The sequence below is a fragment of the Rhagoletis pomonella genome, unplaced genomic scaffold (genome assembly GCF_013731165.1).
Source record: "Rhagoletis pomonella isolate Grant_MI unplaced genomic scaffold, Rhpom_1.0 Rhpom_scaffold_00182, whole genome shotgun sequence".
Classification (NCBI taxonomy): Eukaryota; Metazoa; Arthropoda; class Insecta; order Diptera; family Tephritidae; genus Rhagoletis; species Rhagoletis pomonella.
In genome coordinates this window covers 50,435-57,066 of record NW_023458736.1, presented here as the reverse complement: position 1 = coordinate 57,066, position 6,632 = coordinate 50,435, and positions in this window count along the sequence as shown.

Genomic DNA, 6,632 nt, shown 5'->3' with positions numbered 1-6,632 from the left:
AAATTTGAAATTTGTTCTAGGCCGCACATATGATAAGTAAAAGTAAGCAAGCAGTGTTTAATTTAATTAACACGGTGTGTAAATTTGCATTCATTAAGAGAGGAAACAGGTTACCTGTCTTAATATGCGAAAATTTTAACAAAATTTTTTTAGAGTGTGGATCGTCCGGTTCTGTATCAAGTTATTCTCTCTAACTTCAAAGCACTTCCATTTGAAAAGGGTAAAAACCTGGCTGAAGTCGACAATGAGCGAAAATGGATTCCACGGTAAACTACAAATAAATTTATAGTTCAATTGTTTAAATCTTTGTCTTTAGGTTTGTGTCTTCTAAGCATACATCGAAAGTTTTGAATCACAGAACCAATCTGAGATTATTGATAAAACTATAGACCGGCTTGGTGAACAGCCAAGATGTTCACTTTTTAAGTAACTACAACAGATGGCAGAAAGCACATAGCGCACATAAATTTCTATAATAAAAATAGCATACTAGAGGCTGCTAATATATCTATTTTAAATTATAGTTAAATCATTAGTTAAACTTTACTACAGAAAAATTACACAGAATTTTCTGTAGTTAAGTTTAGCTAATGATTTAACTATTCTTTAAAATAGGTAAGTTAAAGGCCCTTAATATATTTTCTATTTATTACAAGGTATGGCAAAACAAAATCAAGTAATATATTTAGCATGAATGAATATTCAGCATAAAAAATCTGCATACTCAAAATGTTCAGTACGTCCTCATATTTATTCATACATATGTATATAATGTAAGAGCAGATACTTCGCTGCAAAGCAATACGTACGCTCCGAGCGCCAAATATCGACTCGCACCACTATATTGATGCAGCAAATATACGACCCCACCACGGCGCAGAAAAAATGGGAAAGTTCAACGTCGAAAAGCTGCAATCAAAGCAGACGGCCAATGGATTCGCCGCTCGACTCTCACACCTGCTGTGAGAGAGCACTCTTCAACAAACCGACATAAGCGAGCAGTGGAACCACGTTTCCCGCTCATTACTGGTACGATGGGGAGTGTCAAGAAGCTGCACAGAAAAATGCTTGAAATTCTGGCCGACAGAAAAAACACCCGAAAATTTTAGAGTTTTTAGAGTTGAGCGACTTACGGAAGGTTTCAACACTCCTGTAGGAACAACCATGGCGACCTAGTGACCGATGTCCAGAACGTACTCAAATTATGGAGGGAACACTTTTCGAAACTTTTGAATGGCAGAAGCACTGAAAGAAGTGAAGAAGTCGAACGCGAGTCCCCAGTCGATGACGATGAAGTCGATATCCCAGCGCCTGCCTATGACGAGGTACGAATAGCGATTATGCTGATGAAAAGTAACAAAGCTGATTGAGCTGACGGCCTGTCAGCTGAGCTATTCATTTACGACGGCAAGAAGCTAATATGGGGCATGCCCGACGACTGGAATTCAAGTGCGCTCTGTCTAATTTACAATAAAAGGCGACCCCGCCATGTGTGCCAACTACCGCGAGATCAGCCTCCTGAGCATAGGTTGCAAGGTCTTATCGAATTTATTGTGTGAAAGACCGAATACCACCGTCAATGAGCTGATTGGGCCTTATCAGTGTGGCCATATACCAAGTATTCACAATACGCCAAATCTTGGAAAAGACCCGCAAGAAAATAATTGACACTCACCACCTATTTGTCGACTTTAAAGCCGCTTTCGACAGTACTAAAAAGAGTTGCCTGTACGCAGTTCGGGACAAAACACTGTTTTAATCACTTTAATTTTTATCTGAAACTAAGAAAGCGTTTCATGGAAAATTAATTGTTTACGTTGCAGATGTGCCTAAAATGGTGTGCTTGTACTGAATATACTATTTTTAAATTAAGAAACGGCTTTTTTCTGGGGTCACGCCCGTGAAGACGGAAACTCTCATGAGTGCTACAATACCGGCATAGCAACATGCATGACATGCAGCCTCACGGCTGCACCTACGTACTAAAACAAACCAATCTCCCCGTGTGACTGCCTTTCAAGGTACTACTTCACGGGCTTGATTGGCCGAAAGACTCCTTACGTGTTTAGATCAGTGACCGCCAAACACTTTCCTGGGAAACGAACTATATTCGGCCTTTCACATGTACACAATCGGCTTCTTACACGTACACAATCCGAACGTCAACAGAAAGAGTAGCAGAGCAACAAATTTTATTTAGTTGCATGCAAATAATAGGCGAAGCAGGTTGATGACGCATTTCCGTGCATTACCACCAACACATTCTCATTTTTTATTTCATAACTAATACATTCTCATTTTAAGACTTCTCTTTTTGGCGGACACTGGTTTAGATCCTTAGATCGTCTTAAGTCTACATGGATTCGTGTAACATGAGCGCATATCTTCTACCAGTTCTCGTTTGATTCTTACTTATAGTCTAGTATGCCGTCGTCCGTAGTATGTATCGATATGCACGATAGCATTATGTATTCCGTATTTTCTCTTATTCCTATGCACCTCGAATAGTACGGGGAGTCGTTATGCCCAAATCTATTCAGATACTCCCGATAAGGACCGTGGCCCAAGAAGGACTGGGTTTGATGAAAACTACCTCATCGTGTTGGTCCCCTTGCCGTGGGGATGAGGCTTAAGTGGTGGTTTAAATCTTCCTTCGGGGGGCTTCAAACCAGCACGAACCAAGAGGGAGCTCCGTATGGAGACTGATTTATATATACCCTATTATAAGCACCCACCATATATCTGCATGCCAAATTCAATCTCATATGACTTATGGTTCCCGAGTTATAGCTGGTAAAAAATTTCACGCCTGTGGAATGTGCCACGTCCCATTTTACAAACTCATTTATATATAGCCTATTATAAGCACCCACCATAGATACGTCTGCATACCAAATTTGAAGTTCATGTGACTTATGGCTCTGAAGTTATAGCTTATTATAAGCAGCTACATTAGATATGTCCGTATACCAAATTTCAAGTTCATGTGACTTATGGTTTCGAAGTTTTGGCTGACAAAAAATTCATCGCCTACGCGATGTGCCACGCCCCCTTTTACAAACTCATTTATTTATACATACCTTACTATAAGCGCCTATATATGTCTGATAAAAAGTACACGCACTCTTTTACAAACCCATTTATATATGCGGGATTAATAGACGGGTATTTCGGTTTAATGTTCGTTTATTAATAGTTATAATTAAGTTACACTAGTTCTTAACATTTTACTTGTGCCGCGCGTCAGGTTTGAATTTCAACTGCCCGTTGTTCATTGGCGTTGTCACTGTCCTCGTCTCTTTCGTTAAATTGTCACTCGTTCATTCGCCGAGTTAGAGTTGCAGTTTAGGGTTGCTTATTAGCGTATGCAAATCCCACATATATACCTTACTATAAGCACCTACCATAGATATGTGTGCTTACCAAATTTCAAGTTGTGACATATGGTTCCGAAGTTATAGCTGATAAAAATTTCCCCGAATATGGGATGTGCCATGCCTCCTTTTACAAACTAATTTATATATACTCTACTATAAGCACCTATCATAGGTATGTCTACATACCAAATTTAAAGTTCATTTCAATTTCCACACTCCGTTTTACAATCTAATTTACATATATCCTCCTATAAGCACCTACCATAGATACATATGTCCGCATACTAAATTTCAACTTCATGTGACATGGTTCCGAAGTTATAGCTGATAAAAATTTCCCCGAATATGGGATGCCCCACGCCCCCTTTCACAAACTAATTTATATATACGCTACTATAAGCACCTACCATAGGTATGCCTGCATACCAAATTTCAAGTTCATGTGGCTAATGGTTCCGAAGTTTGAGTTGACAAAAATTTCCACGCCTATGGGAGGTGCAACGCCCCTTTGTCAGATCCAAATTTTTTCACTCTATACTAGGCCCAGGTGTCATGCCAATACTGTGTCAAAATTTTGTTCGATTCTGCCCGTTAGTTTAGGCTGCAACCGGCCACATACATACATACATACTTCCACAAATATAGAGTAGATTATATCGCACTATAACAAATTTGGAGTATAATAAATATTTATTATTAAAATAATGCAGCTTTTTCCATTATTTTTTAAGATTCAATGATTTTAAATTTTGTTCCGACGCATAAACTCGTCGTAGAGTATCTGTATGAATCTTCACTACGAACGGATTCAATGAAAGCTCTACGAATTTCGAGTTTACGTTCGTAGGCATTCGGATCACAGTATATACAGTAATAAACCTTTTTGCAGTTTTTCATCAAAAGATCTTTTCGAGGATAAAATATACATATATAATAGTGTTATTTATGAGCTTAGTATATATGCATAGTATATGTGCATAATATATATGCATATATGAGCATAGTATATTTGAGTATAGTATCAATGCTTAATCTCGACCAATTTTCTCCGTAAGTACGGTATCGGTAACATATGTTTTTGTGTCAAATTTCAGAACGCTAGCTTTAGCAGTTTCCGAGATTAGCGATATGAGAATTTCAGTTTGTATGGGGCGGTGCCACGTCCCCTTTTCCAAAATCTACCACTTTTCGCCGTAAGCACGTTACTGTTAGCGTAAATAGCTGTGCTAAAATTCAGGATGTTAGCATAAACAGTTCCAGAGATAAGCGATATGAGAATTTCAGTTTTTATGGGCGGTGCCACGCCCCACAGTGTACGAAATTCGAAATTAGGACGACAAAAATCATAACTTGAAAACTAATGGATATAAAATTATGAATTTTTGCACATATCATTTTCGTGACGAAAAGTACGTTCAGGCAAAAAATTGTATAAATCCGCCCACCGCCACGCCCACTTCCCATAGGAACCACACATTGGAAATGAATGAAAAACCAAAATACACTATTAAATTAGTTTTTTATTAGACAGAATTTTTGCAAATTGACTTAACTCTCATCAAATTCAATATTTAATAATGGGTTTTTAAGCAATTTTAATATATCTGGAGTAATGGCTCCATGCTTGGTCTTGGGAGATTTCCTTAAGATAGAAATGTATGGATCAGACGAAATTAGAAGTCTTTTTAATAAGTCGTTGTTTGTTTGGGTTCGAGAATTTTTTCGCGTGAACTGCAATCTGTAGCGTTTATTGTCCTTATTTCTCGATTCTTGGGCTTCTTCAGATAGTTGGCCGATAGGAAGTATGCAATGATCAATTACAACCTTGCCATGACAGAGCACTTTATGTACCGTAACTGGCATATAATACCATGAATAATGCTTTAAATATAGTTCCATAGTTTCAGACGCATAAAGATCAAACGCCTCTGCATCAATGGAATATCCCGACGCTAAGCATTCAAGTATCACATGAAATCGTTGCAAAAGCTCCAAATTAATTCCGGTTATTTCTGCTGACTTTTCTGAATTTCTAAAAAAGCGTCTGGCCATGTTGCCGTCATTTGTATTTCCACATGATTGCTTCGGCATATCTACTAATAACCCCATTTCCGATCTAAATTTCTCCTGAATAATAGTTTTTCTCCGCTGTACATTGCATTTATTTTCTGATCCCCGAACTTGCCATGATTTAATTTCCAATCTATAAGCTATATGCAACAAACATTCCATAAACCGTATCCACGAATGTAACGGTGACAAGCCAAATTCTAAAAGTTCAAGATCAATGTTTTTTTTTGATAAAATTGAAGTATTGTTCATTTCTGTTGGTTTCGCCCCACACAAATAACATACTTGGGACGAATTATAGTTGGAAAGGGCTGTGCATACTTTTCCATCAATCATGCATAAAATTACTTTTGGGTGAACATATATACTAGGTCGGTGGACCTCATCAACAAGCACGTTCACTTTTGTTGGGCGGAGTTCTGCTATTTGCTCCTTGATATATTTTACCTCCATTTTTATTAAGTCAGTGGTCTCTTTAGCAAACATTATTTTAATAGGCCGGCAATGTCGAGAAGAGTTCAGAGCAGGATTTTGGTACAGTATCAGCTTCTCTCCTTTAAAATTATTCACATACATTTGAATTGGAACAAGGGATATGCTAAATAGTTTTCATCGCTATTACGCTCGTCTGACCAATTTTGCTTATAAGGGCTCTGATTTGCACCATCGCATCCCCATTTAAATAAAATTTGCAATTCATTGCCATTACATGAGTCTAGGTTCGCTTTTAAAACATCATTAATAGAAGCACATAACCTTATTATCGTGTGATCTATCAACGACTGTAAATTTATTTCAGCGAACGATTACGTCACTGTTATGTTTTCAGGGTAGCACAACTGTTTTGCAGCAAAAACACGCTCATATGAGGGAAATAAATTAGGGCATATATGCTTGGTATATTGCTTAAGCAACCGATATTTGTTTGCGGATAAATCTAAATCCAAAATCATAGCTAACGCCTCATCAGGCGAAAGAGCTTCAATCTTATTGCTCGATGTTCTTAACTTTTTAATAGTATTTCCTCTTTCTGGAGATGCGAAAGCAAGCTCTTTTACTATTCCTGCTGAGCTTCTCTTCCCGGAAGAGCGCATTTGCATTTCTGCTGCTAAAAGTAATTGACTACTGTCAATGTTTTCAGTAATTTTCTTAGCTTTTCTTTCTTTACTTCTTTGACTGCAATCA